General features: G+C 46.0%; 1 protein-coding gene across 1 annotated transcript in view; it reads right to left on the reverse strand.

Moving 5' to 3' along the window:
• The window catches only part of LOC143958272 (NACHT, LRR and PYD domains-containing protein 3-like), a 535,368-nt gene that overhangs the window by 243,394 nt on the left and 270,607 nt on the right, over positions 1 to 21,367 (reverse strand). The window lies entirely within an intron of this gene.

Here is a 21,367-nt window from a genome sequence, read left to right on the forward strand (position 1 = left end):
TCTGTATGTGGCCACACTGTGTAAAAGTCTCAGACATGTGGTATCTCCGTACTCGGGAGTAATAGCAGAATGTGTTTTGGGGTGTAATTTGTGGTATGCATATGCTGTGTGTGTGAAATAAACTGATAATATGTCAATTTTGTGGAAAAAAAAAAAAAGGAAATAGGCCGTCAGTACTTCAGGTGTGATCAATTTTCAGATATTGGCACCATAGCTTGTGGACTCCATAACTTTCACAAAGACCAAATAATATCCACCAATTTGTACTTATTTTTACCAAAGATATGTAGTAGTATGAATTTTGGCCAAAATTTATGAAGAAAAAATTACTTATCTGCTAAATTTTATGACAGAAACGAAGAAAAATTCATTTTTTCGCAGAATTTTCGGTCTTTTTTCTTTTATAGCACAAAAAATAAAAAACTGAGAGGTGATTAAATACCACCAAAACAAAGCTCTATTTGTGTGAAAAAAAGGACAAACATTTCCTATAGGTCCAGTGTTGCATGACTGAGTAATTGTCATTCAAAATGTGAGGGCACCGAAAGCTGAAAATTGGTCTGGTTATTAAAGGGTGTTTAAGTGCCCGGTGGTCAAGTGGTTAATAATAGAGCTTGCAGTCAGTAGTGTTAGGAGATAGTGCGTGCTGTCTGCGTGCTCTGTACCCAGTACATACCGCTATAATATAGGGCAGGCCCCTACTTTCAAACATCCAACTTACAAACATCTCCTACTTGCAAACGCAAGGAGACAGCAGCAAGTGAGATGAAAAAAGACGGACGGCAAAACAAATTATACAGGGGTGATAACCCTTCCTATGTTTTCCAAAAAGCTTAAAAAATGTTTTATGACTGGAGCTACACTTTAAAAATGTACCAGTTGAAAATTACAAACAGATTCAACTTAACACAACAAACCTACACAGTCCCTGTCTTGTTTGCACCGCCTGTATACTGCTGTTCTGAGTATATAGGGCCTGGGGGCCACACGCATTTCCTTTTTTTAATATGGGTACGGGGTTCCCCTTAATATGTGTACAAGACCCAAATAGGCTGGTAATGGGCAGGGAGGGCTACCCATGCCATTTTTCTCAATGATTTTCATCCATATTGCAGGAACCAGATATAACATTAAAACCGCAAGCAGTTTTAAATGGTGTTATTTCCGTTTAATGTCATTTTGTGCAGGGACTGTTCTAAACACGGGAAACACGTGGCACTTCACAGGCATACTACAGACACCCCCCAGGCACCATATTTAAAGGAATATTTCACTTTTTTTTCACTTTAATCGTCATTAAAATCAGTGCTCCCGCCAAAACGGTAGTTTTTAAAACTTTTTTGCATTGACCCATGTCCCCTGAGGCAGGAGCCAGGTCCCCAAACCCTTTTTAGGACACTATCTTGCATATTAGCCGTTAAAATTAGCACTTTCCAATTCGAACGTTCGAGTCCCATAGACTTCAATGGGGTTCTAACGTTCGTACCGAACGCGGGGGTCGTTCGCAAGTTCTGGTGCGAACCGAACCGGGGGGTGTTCGGCTCATCCCTAGTGTTCATACACAATTGTACTACTACTACTACTACTACCAATTGTATTCAACCCAGTTTTATGTACCTTGTAGTAAGTGTCTTTCTCTGATGACAATATGCTTGTAATATTATTACTGAATATAAACATATATACTGTACTTACTCTTCTTACTTTTATGGTCTTAGTAGCGCTCACCTCATCTAAAGTCCCCGGGGAAATTTCTCTTTTTGTTGCATATTATAGGGATGGAGGTGTCACCGGTGACATCACACCTCACCTTGTTTTCTATATATTGCTATTTGGTGACAAATCACATCCAACGTGTCGTGTAATTTTTAGGATGATGAATGATGATGATGTTTTCTGGTGTGGAGGATTTTATTCTCCTGGTAAAATCCCATTCCTCTTGCAGGGAATACGGGGAAGGTATTTGGAATATCTGGCTGATCATTTCCCTATTTACAAGTGTGATCTCTATGGGATCTCCTTGTTGTTCTCCTGGAAGGGAATTATTTGGGTGATTAGAAATCTTCCACTTTCTAAATAAAATGTCAGCTCTTCTGTCTACAGATAAGGGGTTCTCTAGGCCTGGGGGGGGGAGTTGATGGTCCGGTTACCATACAATGTGAAGTGACTGATCTGCTGATATTCTCATTATTAGTGACGTCATTTTCTCTATTGTGATGTGGAGGGTCACATCGGAGGTCTGCCGGTGTTTGGCATAGTGCCCAGTTGTCCCTCCTTTGGAACCAAGTCCCTCTGTCCCTCATGCAGCTTTGGGTGTCCCTGGTTTTGGTCTGAGGGGTTCATCTCTATATAAAATGTATTATTTTCCTGCCGGGAGTGTTGTGCTGCACTAAACTTTCTATCCAGATTACGGCATTTGTTATGGTGAAAGGCCATTATGGAGGGGGAGGGGAGGTGAGAGAGAAGCACATGTGGGGATCAGCCGATCATTTCTGCACATTCGATCCCTGAGGTCCCTGTAACCAGGGACATGTTCTGTGCTACTTCCTGTGTAGAAGGGAGTCCCTCTTTATCATGTCACATATGAGAGGTGTGTTTTTGCTCCATTTTCTCAGTCATTGGTAAGGAGGACATTTCCAATGCTGGATTGTAAAGAGCGATTGTTTAGGCGGCGGTGGTGGGGGTGGGGCCGGGTTGGTATCCTGGCTTTTGGGTGATGTCGCCCACTTTGTGGGTGGACGGGGGATGGTAAACTGTTATTTGGTGGATATAAGATATTGCTGCTCGAGTCTTAGTGACGGAGCATGTCGGTCTGTTAATGGTGAACAGGTCAAAGGTCATTTCATCATTAAAATTGTTTTATACCCAATAAAGGGGCCGCGGCCGAAACTTTCCACAATCCTTGTTGTGTGTTTATTTTATATTTTAGGTGTGTTCTTATGGTATGATGGGTGTTATTGGGGTGTACAATCCCATGTCCATTCCGCTTCCTTGTGTAATCGTATCTTGTCCCAGTCTCCTCTCCCATTACTCATCTCCAGTCTCCTCTCCTATTACTCATCTCCAGTCTCCTCTCCTATTACTCATCTCCAGTCTCCTCTCCCATTACTCATCACCAGTCTCCTCTCCCATTACTCATCACCAGTCTCCTCTCCCATTACTCATCTCCAGTCTCCTCTCCCATTACTCATCTCCAGTCTCCTCTCCTATTACTCATCTCCAGTCTATGGATAACCAGACATTGCAGACCAGAAGGTTCTGCTGTATGGTGATCCCTGAAATGCATCGGTACAGATGAGTCCTCGTCCCTGGTGAGTACACTAGAGACACGCCCCCCACTCTTCTCCTAAATTCTTTCCTACGTTTGTTTTACCGCAGGGCTGGTGCAAGAATTTGACACCCTAGGCGAAACCTCATTTTGTTGCCCCCCATTGACTCCGCCCATGACTCCACCCCCTTTGCAATATGTGACCCACCTGACCATCACACACACACACCGGCCCACCTACCTAACACACTGACCTACCTGACCATTACACACACAAACACACACACACACACTGACCTAACTACCTGACACATACACTGACCTACCTGACCATCACACACACACTGACTCACCTACCTGACTCCCATTCCCTGCACTACTCACCCCCACCATCCCCCACACACAGCTCGCTGTAGATAGGGAGAATCCACCCTCCTCCTTACCTCTGCTTCATCCATCACCTCCGGGGCTCTCCTCAGCACTGGGCGGTGTTGCTCTGGTGCCCCCGCTGCACCTCTCCGTGCTCTGATCTGAGCCCCGCCCCTCCCCCGCGCACGCACACAGCGCCCCTCCTCCGCGCACGCACAGCGTCCCCCCCCCACACACACACACACACAGCGCCCCTCCCCGCACACACACACACAGCGCCCCTCCAACACGCGCGCACACAGAGCGCCCCTCCCCCACACGCACACACACACAGAGCACCCCTCCCCCGCACGCACACACGCACGCACACACACAGAGCGCCCCTCTGCCCCCCCCACACACACACACACACACACACACAGCGCCCCTCCGCCGCACACACACACACAGCGCCCCTCCGCCACACACACACACACACACACAGTGCCCCTCCGCCGCACACACACACAGCGCCCCTCCGCCGCACCCACACACACAGCGCCCCTCCCCGCACACACACACACACAGCGCCCCTCCAACACGCGCGCACACAGAGCGCCCCTCCCCCACACGCACACACACACAGAGCGCCCCTCCCCCGCACGCACGCACACACACACACAGAGCGCCCCTCTGCCCCCCCCCCCCACACACACACACACACACACACACACACACACACACACAGCGCCCCTCCGCCGCACACACACACAGCGCCCCTCCGCCGCACCCACACACACAGCGCCCCTCCGCCGCACACACACATACACACACACACACACACACAGTGCCCCTCCGCCGCACACACACACAGCGCCCCTCCGCCGCACCCACACACACAGCGCCCCTCCCCGCACACACACACACACACACACAGCGCCCCTCCAACACGCGCGCACACAGAGCGCCCCTCCCCCACACGCACACACACACAGAGCGCCCCTCCCCCGCATGTACGCACACACACACACAGAGCGCCCCTCTGCTCCCCCACACACACACACACACACACAGCGCCCCTCCGCCGCACACACACACAGCGCCCCTCCGCCGCACCCACACACACAGCGCCCCTCCGCCGCACACACACACACACACACACACACACAGTGCCCCTCCGCCGCACACACACACAGCGCCCCTCCGCCGCACCCACACACACAGCGCCCCTCCGCCGCACACACACACACACACACACACACACACAGCGCCCCTCCGCCGCACACACACACACACACGGCGCCCCTCCGCCGCACACACACACACAGCGCCCCTCCGCCGCACACACACACACACACAGCACCCCTCCGCCGCACACACACACACACAGCGCCCCTCCGCCGCACACACACAGCGCCCCTCCGCCGCACACACACACACACAGCGCCCCTCCGCCGCACACACACACACACAGCGCCCATCCGCCGCACACACACACAGCGCCCCTCCGCCGCACACACACACAGCGCCCCTCCGCCGCACACACACACAGCGCCCCTCCCCCGCACACACAACGCTGCTACAGAGGGACAGGCTGGAGCAAAGTAGTCCCGAAGCGGCGCTGTGAGCTTTTACTCTGAAGAGAGAGAGGGAACAGAGGGGGATTTTGTGAATCTCCTTCTGCTCTGTACTGTGCAAGCGCTGCGCCTGCCCAGTACGGGGCGGACACCATCCGATGGACGGACGCTATATGCCAGAACACCGGCCTTATCTGCATTCTAGCTGCAATCTTCACAGGGGCCAGTCCAGTTTTTCTCAGCAGGGGATCTGTCCATGGATCCCTTGCTGAGCAGAGCGGGGCGACTGACAGACCTGTGTCTGCTCATGCTGTCCTTTCTGATCCGGCCAGATGGAGGGGAATAGAGGCCCTTCCATCTTTTATTTTTGCCAGATCAGAGGCAGGCGGGTGTAAACGGACTCATTTCAATAGAAAAATGCCGATCCATTGAGAACAATGGGCGGTCCCATCGGGTTGCCTAAAAAAATGGAGAGGAGGACCGGATCGGACTACTGATGTGAAAAGGGCCTGAAAAGCAATCCGCATGGCTAGTTTAGTGAACCTGGACTAATAACAATCACTGTAATGCTTCCCGTATTGCTGTCCTTATAACACGGTGACATAAGCGGACCTCTACACTACACATGTATAATGTCACTTTCACTCTGCTAAAAGGACAGCAATAAGTTTGGCAATACAGCGATTGGTATTAATAGGGGGCGCAGGCGCTGCATGTACAATGTCTTCTAGCAGATCAGGGAAACATTGTTTGTTTTCTTTTTTTCACTTACCTCCATCTCTGCAGCAGCTTCTCTTCAGAGGAATTCTGTCCCTCCCACCAACACAGGAAGTGCGAGGCTCTTCAGTGATGGACAGTGCACCCTGTGTGCCTATTGGCTAAGGAGGCAGCAGGAGGAAGAGCAGCCCGCCTCCTGCTGCCTCCTCAGCCAATGAGCAACTAAAAGGCTGTTAAGTCCCTCCCTCATACCATCTCCTGAGTCCCAGACCTGCCAGCTTATTATGCCTTAGCCTACGGCTGCATCTCTCCCGCAGACCTGCATTATATCTCCTCCCTCCTGCACACTTCCTGGTTGCCCCCGGGCCCCTGCAGACACCCGGGCCCAGTACAGGTGTATTGGCTGTACCCCCCTGATGGTGGCCCTGCACACTTCCCGGTTGCCCCTGGGCCCCTGCAGGCACCCGGGCCCGCTACATGTGTATTGGCCATACCCCTTGATGGTGGCCCTGCACACTTCCTGGTTGCCCCGGGCCCCTGCAGGCACCCGGGCTCGCTACATGTGTATTGGCTGTACCCCCCTGATGGTGGCCCTGCACACTTCATGGTTGCCCCCGGGCCCCTGCAGGCACCCGGGCCCGCTACATGTGTATTGGCCATACCCCCTGATGGTGGCCCTGCACACTTCCTGGTTGCCCCGGGCCCCTGCAGGCACCCGGGCCCACTACATGTGTATTGGCCATACCCCCTGATGGTGGCCCTGCACATACGTAGTAGAACAATGTAAAAATGATTTTATTCTGTAAAATCCATCCCTCAGCTCTACAGCGACTGCACCTCCAAGTCGCACGCCCAGTGCCCCCCAAAAAGTCTATCCACCCCCCGCAAACAACCCCCATTGAGTCCCAAACTCCAACTAAGAGTTGTAATGAGATTGTGGAAAGAAGCACTTTAAAAAATGTCATATAAAGGGAGAAGAGTTGTGCGGAGTCCTGCGAGGAGAAGCAACCAGTGACATGGACAATGCCGGTTGTGTTCAGCGAGGGAATGGAATAGAATATCGGACAGAACTACAAGACAAACACTGGATGTGAGGACACCTACCTATTCTAAACACTGGATGTGAGGACACCTACCTATTCTAAACACTGGATGTGAGGACACCTACCTATTCTAATACATATTGATGGGGGGAAAAATAAAAATCGCAATAAGCGATTATTGATTGGTTTGTGACATTGCGGCGGACACATCGGACATTTCTGACACATTTTTGGGAGGACTGTCATTTATACAGCGATCAGAGCTATACAAATGTACTGATTCCTGTGTAAATGGCAGTGAAAGGGTTAACCACTAGGGGGCGATCAAGGGGTTAAATGTTTTTCCTGAGTGTGTTCTAACTGAAGGTGGGGGGGACTGAGTAGGGGAGATGACAGATCGCTGTTCATACTCTGTACTCTGTATGAACAGCGATCTGTCATTTCTCCCCTCAGAGAACCTGGATCTCTGTTTTTACACACAGATCCCGCTTCTCGCCGTGTCACCAGCGATTGCCGGAGCCTGGTGCTCATTGAGAGCGGCTAGGCACTCGCATCAGCTCCGGGGGGTAAGCGCCCCTAGTGGCCGCCTAAGGAAGCGATGTAACATAACGGCGATTGGCCTGCCCGTGCCGTTCTGCCGCAGTAAAACTATGGCGGCTGGTTGGGAAGAGGATAAAATGTCAGGAGATGAGATCTGTGCGGTGATCCCGCCCATAGTGTTCTCTTTAGAGGAGAGTGACTGTAACAAAAACAAGTCCTGTAAATAAAGCTGCAGAAAATTACAGTTGTGTGTATGTAGTGTGTGGAGTTACCTGTGCTGAGAGTTGTGTGCATGTAGCGTGTGTGTACTTACCTGTGATGAGAGTTGTGTGCATGTAGCATGTGTGCACTTACCTGTGCTGAGAGTTGTGTGCATGTAGTGTGTGTACTTACCTGTGATGAGAGTTGTGTGCATGTAGTGTGTGTGTGTGTACTTACCTGTGATGAGGGTTGTGTGTGTACTTACCTGTGATGAGGTTTGTGTACTTACCTGTGATGAGGGTTGTGTGCATGTAGTATGTGTGTGGACTTACCTGTGATGAGAGTTGTGTGCATGTAGTGTGTGTGCACTTACATGTGATGAGAGTTGTGTGTGTGGACTTACCTGTGATGAGGGTTGTGTGCATGTAGTGTGTGTGCACTTACATGTGATGAGAGTTGTGTGTGTGGACTTACCTGTGATGAGGGTTGTGTACATGCAGTTTGTGTGTACTTGCCTGCAATGAGGGTTGTGTACATGTAGTGTGTGTGGACTTACCTGTGATGAGGGTTGTGTGTATGTAGTGTGTGTGTACTTACCTGTGATGAGGGTTGTGTACATGTAGTATGTGGACTTACCTGTGATGAGGGGTGTGTACATATAGTGTGTGGACTTACCTGTGATAAGGGTTGTGTGTATGTAGTGTGTGTGTACTTACCTGTGATAAGGGTTGTGTGTATGTAGTGTGTGTGTTCTTACCTGTGATGAGGGTTGTGTACATGTAGTGTGTGGACTTACCTGTGATGAGGGTGATCTCCCCGCATCTTGTAGCTCCAATCACATTGAGTTGTTGATGAAGTGAGGAGATGTGTGATGTCATCTTCTATGGGATGACATCATCACACAAGTCACAGCACATTTCCTTCCTCTCTCTGACTTCTAATAATAATAATCACGGCACGGGGAGGGGGAGGGGAGGAGCGGGGCTTCCATCCCCCGCATGACTGGACCCCGGGACAGGTAAGTGTGGGATTATTGAAGGTCAGTGTCTGCAGGATTTGTATGGGGGGATGGGAACTCCTCTGTATAATGATTGTGTGGATTGTGGGGGGTTGTTGATGATCTCTCAGCTTTAGGTCCTTAGCGGGTCCTTGGAAGGTTGTCCACCATGCTTGCTGTACAGGGACTCCTCCCCCTTCCGCACAATTCACCAATCAGCCACCATAATCCCTTCTTTCCAATCTCTTCACCACCCATAGCCGGGGCCCCGATGCCTCGCTGCAGCCTCCACCATGTGTGCTGGTGAAGAAGGGCGGAGTCATCTCTGACACCATGTGACATCACGTGGCCGCGTCATAACGATCGTACCACAAACCATTTATCGGGGGAGGGTTGTTTCCAGGTAAGTTCTCCTCGATGTTTCTAACCGCTTGGTGACCGGCTCACGCCGATATACGTCGGCAGAAGGGCCCCTACAGGCAGATTACCGGACCTGTACCTTGCCCTTTAAGAAGCGGTTTGCGGGCGTGCACGCCCCGAGCACCGGGAGTGTGATGGCGGGTCCCTCAGACTCCATGTCCGCGGGAATACCCACCATCGTCTCCCGGAGAGGAAGAACGGGGGAGGGGCCGATGTAAAGAAGAATCTCCCCGTTCTGCCCAGTGACAGGACACAGATCTCTGATCCCTGTGATTGGAGCGCTGATCAGTGTCGTGTCACACACAGCCCCTCCCCCCACAGCTAGAAACACGCCCCTAGGACACACTTCACCCCTACAGCGCCACCTAGTGCTTAACCCCTTCACTGCCGCTCACATTTACACATTAATCAATGCATTTTTAATCGCACTGATCGCTGTATAAATGTGATTGGTCCCAAAATAGCACCAAAAGTATCCGATGTGTCCGCTGTAATGTTGCAGTCATGATAGAAATCGCAGATCAGATCACCGCCATTACTAGTAAAAAAATAGTAATCAAAATACCATCAAACCATCCCATATTTTGTAGACGCTACTTTTGCGCAAACCAATCAATAATCGCTTATCGTGATTTTTTTTCCCCACAATATGTATTAGAATAGGTAGGTGTCCTCACATCCAGTGTTTGTCTTGTAGTTCTGTCCGATATTCTCTTTCAATAATTTTTATTGAATTTAAATCTTTGTTAAATACATCATGTATCATCAAAAAATAGGTATAAAGCAAAAACATAACATAACAGACAGAAAGTTCAAATAAGGCAGGATTCATCAATCAGAAAAAGACAAGTTATACAAGGTATCTTTTACAATTATATCTGGGACTATCGTATGGCATGAAAGCCTTGGAATGTAAGGATGCACTTCTTTTTAGGTTTACAACCTCTAAGTAAAAAAAAACGTTGTCAATGGTCTAGAGCCAACTAAAAAAAAGCAATAAGCTAACTAAATCTAAAAAAGGATATATGTGGTCTCTTAAGGCCTGAAAAAGAAAGCTATAAATGTTGTTTAGGAGGAGAAGTGGAGCTCAATCCAGAACAATGATAACCTATTATGGACGAAAAGCAGTATATGGAAAATAAATATCCATAAAAACTTTTATCAGGCAGACAGCCTAGGAGTGAGTAAATAAGACCTTCGCGAAACCGCTATAGTCCAGTCTGCTCTTCTTATGTTTGTTAACTATGCATTAAGAGACTTCGTATTATGTAAATATGAAATTTATTTAATAATATATAAAAAAGAAAAAAAAATATATATATCTATATATAAAGAAAAAAGGAAAAGGAAAAAAAGATTTAATTAAGGCTTAAGTGGGGGGTGTAGAAGATGTAATTCATAATCATAGTGGCAACTTCTACGGAAACCCCCGAGATCACCACTCCACCTCAATGGGCTCACACTGTGGAGTGGGATAGCTCGGGGAATACCCGCAGAAGAACTCCCCATCTCCGTCCCTTCAAACCCCCGGACAGCACCCAGGACTTGTGCTCCCCGGAGGGAAGCGGACGGTCAAACTTCAGAATTCCCAAGTCTATTCCAAATAACTTCTTTAGAACTAGTAAACTCCGGTCAGAACCATAAAGGTTAACTGAAGATGAATGCAGTGGAGTAAGGTAACATCAGATCAATAACTAAATATGAGAAATCCTGCGTAGAGAAAAGCAAAAAAGGAAAAGTAGAAAGTGTATTCAGGAGAGAAGAAGGAGGGTAAGGAAGGGAGAGTTGTACAGGATTCAGGGTCCTGGCTCCATCCATGTAAAATTTTAAGATAGAAGGTGTCCTGGAAACAATTGTACTTTGATGTGTTGGGCCCATGGATCCCATGTCAATTCAAATTGTTGAGTGGTATTCCGTAATTTAGCTACTATTTGTTCCTGAACCATAATCCAGGAGATTTTGTGTCTGGTAGCCCCGAGAGAAACTCTAGAAGTTTTCCAAGCTTTTGAAAAGAAATCTTGGCTCCCAAGCACATAAAGAAGATTAGTTGTTGAGTATGTTTAGGGGTATTGTGTAGCTTGCGGTTCAGAAGGATATATGAAGGATCTTGTATTGGGGCTTTCGTGACCTTCCGTACTAGATGAATAAAGTTATTCCAAAAGTTTCGTATGCGGGGACACGTCCACCATATATGTAACATAGTACCTAAATGACCACATCCCCTGAAACAGAGCGGTGAAATCTCTGAATACATCTTTGAAAGTCTCACAGGAACATAATACCATTTTGTTAGAATTTTGACATTAGCTTCGATTAAGGAAATATTCAAAATACCTTTAGAAGAACGTCTAAAGACTTGAAACCACATTTCCGTATCTAGTTGGATGTCCAAGTCTTCCTCCCAAGAACGAGCATATGTCGGTTTATCATTCCTATCTGCCAGGGACGAGTATATGAGGGAAATACCTCCTTTGCGGAGACCTTGTTTTAAGCACCATTGCTCGTAAATTGTAGCCTTGTAACTATTTGATTTGTCAAGTTCAAGAGATTGTATAAAACGTTTAATCTGTGAGAGTCTCAGTTGTTCTGAATCGGGCATCTCTAGTTTGGAGTAGCAGTGTCCCATTGAAATGGGTCCATTTGGTGTAATGAAATGTCCAATTCTGAAAAGGCCCTTGTTCAACCACCATTGAAAATCTTGGATGTTCAGGCCAGGAGGGAAATCAGGATTATGGAATAAATGAACGAGAGGTTTCAGTGGGGAAATCAGGTGTTCGTTTTTGTATAGTCTATCACATAGTGCTAGTGATTGAGAAAGCGTGAGGGACAATATGGCAGGTCTTTGCTTTGTTGGTCTCCACAGTAGATGATCTAATGAGTAGTCAGGTACTGCCTGGTTCTCAATAGAAACCCAGTCTGGACTATTGGTTTTAGTATATATTGCTGAAAATTGTGCTAGTTGTGCTGCTTGATAATATAAAAAGAAGTTAGGAAGTCCTAAGCCACCTTGGGTTGTCCGGCGGAACAGGATGTCACGCGCCAGTCTATGACCCTGTTTTCCCCAGACAAATCCCACCACTTTTGATTGGAATTTGTTGAGGGTCGACTTTTTAATAGATATGGGAAGGGCTCTAAATAAGTACAAAATTTGAGGAAATATGTTAATCTTAACTGCATTGAGCCTGCCCAGCCAAGACAAACCTTCTTTAGACCATTTAGTAAGATCTGTTTCTAAAGATCTGAAGGCGGGTGGATAATTAGCATTGTATAAATTACTGACACATTTGGTGAGAGAAATACCCAAATAGGGAATCCTATCTGAAGCCCAGGAGAAGGGAAAGAAGGGCATAAGTCAAGAGATAATTGAGGAGGGAACTGAAATATTGAGAGCAACTGACTTTGAGGTATTAACTTGGAGACCTGAAATAGTTCCAAAGTCCCGAAGAAGATGAAGTAGGTTGGGGGTGGAGATTAGGGGCGAGGTCAGAAACATAAGCATATCATCAGCAAATAGAGCACATTTATGCTCTTCTAATCCACAGCGAACACCTTTAATATTTATATCTGCTCTAATGGCGATGGCTAGAGTTTCTATAGCTATCGGAAAGATTAACGGTGACAAGGGACAACCCTGTCTAGTACCTCTACAGATATCTAATGGTTGAGAAAGATGGCCTAATAGATGTACTTGAGCAGAGGGGGTTGAGTATAGGGAATGTAAAATGTTCAGAAAATTTGCTCCAAAACCCCATCTGGTGAGAATTTCAAAAAGATATGGCCATGAAACAGAATCGAAAGCCTTCTGCAAGTCCAAAGACAGCAGAAGGCCTTCTTGTGCCGGGCCCCCGTCCCATTGCGATTTCAAGAGTGATATTAAGTCAATTGCCCTTCTCACCTGATCCGTTCCCTGTCTCCCCGGGATGAAGCCCACCTGATCCTTATGGATATAGTTAGATATAAAACTGGACATTCTGTTGGCTAATATCTTAGTCATAATTTTAAGATCATTATTGATCAGCGATATGGGTCTGTAATTTCCCACTTTACTAGTATCTTTACCAGGTTTCGGAATAACAGAGATAAATGCAGTATTAGAATCATTCGGGAGGGGGGCTCCATCCCGGAGAGAATTAAAGAACCGGGCCATGTAGGGCGCTAATTTTATTCCAAAAGTCTTATAATATCTAACTGGGAAACCGTCGGGGCCTGGTGCTGATTCTGATTTAAGGGCTTTAATGACGTCAAGTATTTCGGCAGGGGAGAAGGATTTATCCATTAGATCTTTATGAGTTTGATGTATGTAGGGTAGATCGAGGTGATTCAGGAATAGGGATGAGCTTCGTGTTCGAGTCGAACGTACGTTCGACTCGAACATTGGCTGTTCGCCCGTTCGGCGAATTCCGAACGTTTTGGCCGTTCGCGTCAAAATTCAAGTGACGCGCGCGCGGACCACAATGCACTGCGTTGGCGCAGTGCATTGCTGTCCGATGATTGGCCAAGCATGCACTGTGACCCCACATGCTTGGCCAATCGCAGCGCCGGCAGCGAGGAGAGCCATGATTGCCTGTGGCCAATCATAGCTCAGGCTGTGTAGTGCACGCCCCACACTATATAAGGCCGCCTTTAAGGCGGCCTCCTGTAGTGTGTTACTTTGCATCTGAAGCAGTGGGTGTTCTGTGTACCTTCAACACAGTACACACCAATCATTTTTGGCTGATTTCCTATCTTGCTGCTGTGTAGTGGTTGTTGTCTGTGCCCTGACTGCAGTATACACCACTATATTCACCTCACCTATATAGCTAGTGATCTAGCTTTAACCACTTAACAACTGCCCATTGCCGATTAACGGCTTCAGGGCGGTTGTTTAACTCAGAGAGGCCGTTAATTAACGGCCTCCCAGAATTCTGCTCTCGCGTGCCCCGAGGTGTGCGCACTCGAGAGCATCCGTGACCGCCGGGTCCATAGGACCCGGCGCATCACGGTAAACGGCCGCTCATAGCGGGCGTTTACCACGTGATTGCTCCGTCAAATGACGGAGTGATCACTTGGAAACAAACCGGCGTCATGTTATGACGCCTGTTCCTCCCTCCCCTTTCTGTACCGATCGGTACAGCGGAGGGGAAAGAGATCGGTGTCAGCAGCGATGTGGGCTGCATCTGCAGTGCCCACATCGCTGCTCACCGAATTTAACCCCTCAATTCCCTGCCAATACTCTGCAATACCAGTGCATACTCTGCAGTACCCTGCCATTACTCTGCAGTACCCCGCCATTACTCTGCAGTACCCCGCCATTACTCTGCAGTACCCCCATTACTCTGCAGTAACCCCCATTACTCTGCAGTACCCCCCAATACTCTGCAGTACCCGCCATTACTCTGCAGTACCCCCAATACTCTGCAGTACCCCCCATTACTCTGCAGTGCAGTACCCCGCCATTACTCTGCAGTGCAGTACCCCGCCATTACTCTGCAGTGCAGTACCCCGCCATTAGGTACAGCACATTACTCTGCAGTAACCCCCATTACTCTGCAGTAACCCCCATTACTCTGCAGTACCCCCCAATACTCTGCAGTACCCGCCATTACTCTGCAGTGCAGTACCCTGCCATTACTCTGCAGTACCCCCCATTACTCTGCAGTAACCCCCATTACTCTGCAGTACCCCGCCAATACCCCGCCAATACTCTGTAATACCCTGCCATAAATTGCCATACCCAGCCATACTCAGAGATACCCAGCCATACTCGGTGATACCCTGAAGTACCCAGCCATAGACGCCCCCCACCCCTCACCGCCCTCCGGTGCTTCTACCAACTCGCCAGTACGATCAAAGCTAAACACGGGAAACACGTGGCACTTCACAGGCATACTACAGACACCCCCCAGGCACCATATTTAAAGGAATATTTCACTTTTTTTTCACTTTAATCGTCATTAAAATGAGTGCTCCCGCCAAAACGGTAGTTTTTAAAACTTTTTTTTGCATTGACCCATGTCCCCTGGGGCAGGAGGCAGGTCCCCAAACCCTTTTTAGGACAGTATCTTGCATATTAGCCGTTAAAATTAGCACTTTCCAATTCGAACGTTCGAGTCCCATAGACTTCAATGGGGTTCTAACGTTCGTACCGAACGCGGGGGTCGTTCGCAAGTTCTGGTGCGAACCGAACCGGGGGGTGTTCGGCTCATCCCTATTCAGGAACTGATTCCTAGCTTTGTAATGTGTATGAGTTGTCTTAGTGTATAGATTTTCATAATAGTCATGAAATGATTTCAAAATTTCTACCGGATTTTGTGTAAGGGTACCCGAAGATTGTCTAAGTTTGGGGAAGACCAAGGTGCGAGTTCGAGAACACAATTTACTTGCGAGTTTGGCACCTATTTTATCCTTTTGATAATAGAAGCGAGCTCCTGTCCATCGCAGATGTTTTTCCGCAGAGGTAGTGAGTAAAAGATTAAGTGCGATGCGTGCCCTGTCAAGTTCAGCCAGGCTCTCTGGGGTAGGATGACGTTTGTGACTTTTGCTTAAGTGTTTGGAATTCCTCTTTGAGTCGTATAAGCTCTGCGGAGTGTTCCTTTTTGAGTCGGGCTGAGAGTTGAATTATTTTACCCTGCATGACCACCTTGTGTGCCGCCCACAGGGAGCCTGGCGAGATTGAATCTGTATTATTATCTGTGAAGTAGTCCGAAAGGGCTGAGTCCAATACCGCACAGTGAGCTTGATTGTTTAGTAGAGACTCATTAAGCCGCCATTGGAACGGTCGTTTATCTCCTCCTCCCCCTCGAATAATTAATGAAACGATGGAATGGTCAGAGAGAGACGAATCATAAATTTTGGAGGATTCAACCAAAGAGATGAAATGTGGAGGAATAAAGATATGGTCTATTCTGGTTAATGTATTATGAGGGATAGAAAAGTGAGTGTAGTCTTTGGATCGGGGATTCATTTCTCTCCAAATGTCTATCAGGCCTGCTGATTGGATGGAATGTGCAACCCTAAGACTGCATTTAGGAGGTCTTTTGGGCATTGGCTTCGTAGGGTTGGATCTGTCTGAGGAAAGGTCAAATGGGATGTTTGAATCTCCCGCCAGGATAACAATTCCCTTCAGATGGGATTTCAGCGTCATGAGAGTCTTTTCAAAAAAGTGGTCCTGGCGGGAGTTTGGAGCATAGTAGGAAACAAACGTGTATGTTACTGTATTAATTGACCCAGAGACCAGGATGTAGCGGCCTTCTGGGTCTCTAATCGTTTTGGAATGATGAAACTGAACTTTGTTGGCAAAGCAAATCGCAACCCCTCTTGTTTTATTGGAAGCATTAGCTAGATAAAATTGAGAAAAAATGTTGTGTAGGAATATGGGGTTATAAGAAATGGGGATGTGCGTCTCCTGCATCAAGATAACATCAGCTTTGTGGGCATGAAATTGTTGCATGATTTTACGCCTTTTCACTGGGGAATTAAGGCCTTGAACATTATTGGACATTATACGGAGATCAGATTGTACCGGTGAGGTAGAGATCATGGGAAGAGCATGGAAGAGTTCATGCTATATGCAAAAGGAGTACCTGTCTTTGTGGAGATCCCTGGCAGATAGGAGATGACACCAGTTCCTCTGAAGAAATGCTTGTGAGAAAAAAATGAGGAGAATCCAACCAGGCCCTGATCCTGTACAAGGGAGATGGGAAGAAGGACGTGGTTAGACTGGGAAGGGTAAAAAAGGGAGGATGGAAGGGGGGAAGAAGAAGGTAGGGAGAGAAAAGAGTTAGAAAAAGAGGGAAAAAATAGAAGTACATCAGAATATGCATTATATAAAATAACAATTCAAGACAAAAAAATTAGTAATGAAATACAAAAAATAAAATAGGAAGGGAAAAAATCCCAAAGCGGCCCAAAAGGGTCGCTGTAAACAAACCCCGATAGGAGATTTAGATCTGCTATCGAAGTAAACAGGGGGGTGCATTGTACCCACCCTGGACAACCCCGCCGCATAAGTTAATTATCTCATAGGCACTAAAACAAATAATCTGAGCCCAGACTAAAATAAACATAGGGGATATATAAATAATGAGCAACTGCCCCACTCTTCCTCTACGAAATGGGTGACCATGACTTAATGGCAGAAAGAGCCATTATAAGAAAAAAAACATCAAATATAAAGCCAAAAGGTCAGTGTGGGAGAGAAATAAATAACAAAATTATAGAGGAAGAGGAGGTTAATACAGGCATTACAGTAAAATTATATTTCAAAAAAGGAAAAATATTTTTAAATTTTCCACATTAGAAGCAAAAATAATAAAAAAAAAAGTGAAAAAATAATGTCTTCTGTGGGAAAACACCTGGAGAAGTTTCCAGGAAAAACAGGACCAATTGTCAACCCGGCCCGGGTAAAGGTTCGGCCCTGAGGACAAACCGTAAGGAAGTCAATTTGTTTCCAGAAAAAGTGGACAATTCAGGTGTATATTCAGGTTGGTGGGGATTCCCTCGATCTCTTGGGCATCTGTTTCTGCCATATTTGTGTCAAGGGGCTTGTCGGTGAGGGGCGTTTGGACGATGAGGTTCCTTTCGGTGTGGAAGTCTGTGGAAGTTCCTGGGTGATCATTCCCAATTGAAGCAGAAGTCGTTCTCCATCTTGGAACGTCGAGAAGTGGTATGGTTTATTGTTATATGAAAAATTCAGGCGGAGAGGAAAGGCCCACCTGTAAGGGATTTCTTTACTCGTCAGAACTTGAAGTAGTGGTTTAAGTGCTCGTCGTTTTTGGACTGTGTATGGTGATAAATCGGTAAAAAATGTGTATGGAATGATCCTGAAATGTCAGAGAATCTGAGGTTCTGGAAACTCTCATTATCTCTTCTTTCACTGAATAGTAGTGAGGTTTCACTATAATGTCTCTAGGAAGTCCATCTGAGCGAAGAGGTTGCAGAGCCCTGTGAGCCCTGTCTAATTCTAGACGATGCGGTGAAATTGTGGGAATTAAACTTTTGATGAGGTCTTGGATAGCGAGATGAGTGTTCTTGATAGATTCAGGAAGGCCTCTAACACGGAAATTATATCTCCTCGACCTATTTTTGAGGTTGTCAATTTTAGCTGTGGCTGTTTCTAAATGATCCTGTAGTTCTTGTATCCTGGCTGTGTTTTGGTTAATACGTAGGCATGATTGATCCGATTGTAGCTCTATCGCTTCAATCCTGGTTCCTAATTGTTGCAGATCAGCGTGGATAGAAGCTGTGATCTGTGTGGCAGTTTGAGATAAACCTCTAGACAGCATTTGGGAGAATGCATTCATCATGGAGGCAAAGTCTGTGGGAGGTGAGGGCGCATCTCTAGGAACTATGTCCCATGGAGCAGAGCTGATAGGAAACATATGCTGTGTGGAGGGGTTACTTTCCCCCCCAATATGTCTTAGGAGGGGGTCCGGGGATGCTAGGGATGGGGCTCCGGGTTGAATTTCACTCACTGTGCCGTTTGAAGTTGAAGAGAGGTGCTTAGCTGTGTAGTCCTGGTCCGCTATGGATTCCTCATTGCAGGCCGTGTGTTGTGAGGTAACGGCGGCCATCTTGGATCGGCCTGACATCGCTGACGCTGTAGAACGCGCGGGTTTGGGGTTCCGACGGGACTTAGAACCAGGCGTTAGTGTGAAGCCTGAGGATTCCCCAATCAGATGTGACCGTTTATCGGCAAAAACGAGGGCTCAGAAAGTCGCAGCGGCGGACGTTAGCCCAGGGTGGCGCGGAGCTCCCGGTCTATGCGGCCATCTTGGACGCTTACGCACATGCGCCTCTGTCCAATATTCTATTCCATTCCCTCGCTGAACACAGCCGGCATTGTCCATGTCACTGGTCGCTTCTCCTCGCAGGACTCCGCACAACTCTTCTCCCTTTATATGACATTCATCAAAGTGCTTCTTTCCACAATCTCATCACAACTCTTAGTAGGAGTTGGAGACACAATGGGGGTTGTTTGCGGGGGGCGGATCCACATTGGGGGGCGCTGGGGGTAAATCTGAGGGGTGGATCTGATATGAGGGGAAGCTCTGCTGATTTTATCATCCAATCATGTACAAGATAAAATGCTGTATTTTATTCTCCTGGCATGTCCCCCTCGGATCTGCAGTGACGGCACTTCTGGGGGGTTTCGGGGGGTTTCGGGGCGCTTTGCACTTGTGGTGGGGGGGGGATTCACCTTTAGTAAATAACCCCCCAATGACTTTCCACACAATTCTCACTTTTGGTGAGGAGTTCTGAGAAGGTTTTTAGAAGCTGTTTATATCGCTATTCAAGAAAAAGAGAAATTTCCCCGGAGACTTTAGATGAGGTGAGCGCTACTAAGACCATAAAAGTAAGAAGAGTAAGTACAGTATATATGTTTATATTCAGTAATAATATTACAAGCATATTGTCATCAGAGAAAGACACTTACTACAAGGTACATAAAACTGGGTTGAATACAAGTAGTAGTAGTAGTATTGTGTATGAAGTAGTAGTAGTGTGTATTTAGTAGTAGTAGTAGTAGTAGTAGTAGTAGTATTGTGTATGAAGTAGTAGTAGTAGTAGTAGTAATGTGTATGAAGTAGTAGTATTGTGTATGAAGTAGTAGTAGTAGTAGTATTGTGTATGAAGTAGTAGTAGTATTGTGTATGAAGTAGTAGTAGTAGTAATGTGTATGAAGTAGTAGTATTGTGTATGAAGTAGTAGTAGTAGTAATATTGTGTATGAAGTAGTAGTAGTAGTAGTATTGTGTATGAAGTAGTAGTAGTAGTAATATTGTGTATGAAGTAGTAGTAGTAGTAGTATTGTGTATGAAGTAGTAGTAGTAGTAGTAGTAATGTGTATGAAGTAGTAGTATTGTGTATGAAGTAGTAGTAGTAGTAGTATTGTGTATGAAGTAGTAGTAGTATTGTGTATGAAGTAGTAGTAGTAGTAATGTGTATGAAGTAGTAGTATTGTGTATGAAGTAGTAGTAGTAGTAATATTGTGTATGAAGTAGTAGTAGTAGTAGTAGTATTGTGTATGAAGTAGTAGTAGTAGTATTGTGTATGAAGTAGTAGTAGTAGTAGTAGTAGTAGTAGTAGTAGTGTGTATGAAGTAGTAGTATTGTGTATGAAGTAGTAGTAGTAGTAGTATTGTGTATGAAGTAGTAGTAGTAATGTGTATGAAGTAGTAGTATTGTGTATGAAGTAGTAGTATTGTGTATGAAGTAGTAGTAGTAGTATTGTGTATGAAGTAGTAGTAGTAGTATTGTGTATGAAGTAGTAGTAGTAGTAGTAGTAGTGTGTTTGAAGTAGTAGTAGTGTGTATGAAGTAGTAGTAGTGTGTATGAAGTAGTAGTGTATGAAGTAGTAGTACTGTGTATTTAGTAGTAGTAGTAGTAGTAGTAGTAGTAGTAGTAGTAGTATTGTGTATGTAGTAGTAGTAGTAGTAGTAGTAGTAGTAGTAGTAGTATTGTGTATGAAGTAGTAGTAGTAGTAGTAGTATTGTGTATGAAGTAGTAGTAGTAATGTGTATGAAGTAGTAGTATTGTGTATGAAGTAGTAGTAGTAGTAGTATTGTGTATGAAGTAGTAGTAGTATTGTGTATGAAGTAGTAGTAGTAGCAATGTGTATGAAGTAGTAGTATTGTGTATGAAGTAGTAGTAGTAGTAGTATTGTGTATGAAGTAGTAGTAGTAGTAGTAGTATTGTGTATGAAGTAGTAGTAGTAGTAGTAGTAGTATTGTGTATGAAGTAGTAGTAGTAGTAGTAGTAGTAGTAGTAGTAGTAGTGTGTATGAAGTAGTAGTATTGTGTATGAAGTAGTAGTAGTAGTAGTATTGTGTATGAAGTAGTAGTAGTAATGTGTATGAAGTAGTAGTATTGTGTATGAAGTAGTAGTATTGTGTATGAAGTAGTAGTAGTAGTATTGTGTATGAAGTAGTAGTAGTAGTAGTATTGTGTATGAAGTAGTAGTAGTAGTAGTAGTAGTAGTGTGTTTGAAGTAGTAGTAGTGTGTATGAAGTAGTAGTAGTGTGTATGAAGTAGTAGTGTATGAAGTAGTAGTAGTGTGTATGAAGTAGTAGTAGTAGTATTGTGTATGAAGTAGTAGTAGTGTGTATGAAGTAGTAGTAGTGTGTATGAAGTAGTAGTAGTAGTATTGTGTATGAAGTAGTAGTAGTGTGTATGAAGTAGTAGTAGTGTGTATGAAGTAGTAGTAGTAGTAGTAGTAGTATTGTGTATGAAGAAGTAGTAGTAGTAGTAGTATTGTGTATGAAGTAGTAGTAGTAGTAGT

The sequence above is a fragment of the Lithobates pipiens genome, unplaced genomic scaffold (assembly GCF_037356315.1).
Source record: "Lithobates pipiens isolate NorthernLeopardFrog02 unplaced genomic scaffold, aLitPip1_a1.2 Scaffold_102, whole genome shotgun sequence".
In the NCBI taxonomy this organism is placed as follows: domain Eukaryota; kingdom Metazoa; phylum Chordata; class Amphibia; order Anura; family Ranidae; genus Lithobates; species Lithobates pipiens.